The sequence below is a fragment of the Mastomys coucha genome, unplaced genomic scaffold (genome assembly GCF_008632895.1).
Source record: "Mastomys coucha isolate ucsf_1 unplaced genomic scaffold, UCSF_Mcou_1 pScaffold8, whole genome shotgun sequence".
NCBI classification, from domain to species: Eukaryota; Metazoa; Chordata; class Mammalia; order Rodentia; family Muridae; genus Mastomys; species Mastomys coucha.
In genome coordinates, this window is record NW_022196914.1 from 35,118,550 (window position 1) to 35,118,810 (window position 261).

Sequence of the window (261 nt, forward strand, 5' to 3'; positions counted from 1 at the left end):
CATCCAACTCCCACTTCACAGCCCTTCTCACCCCTCTCATGTCCCTTCCCTGCCTTTTTCTATTTCGCTCCCCTCTCCTATCCAGGCCCCTGCTCCCTTACCCATTCTCGCTCTTTTCTGCTCTCATCTCCTGCCTCAGTCCATCCTTTGCCCCTAGCCCAAGTTTCTTACAGCCCCGAAGCCTCTCAGTCCTCTCTTATACTCTCCCAGACCCACCCACTTCTATCCAGCCATCCCCACCCCCACTGCTCCTGTCCTGCC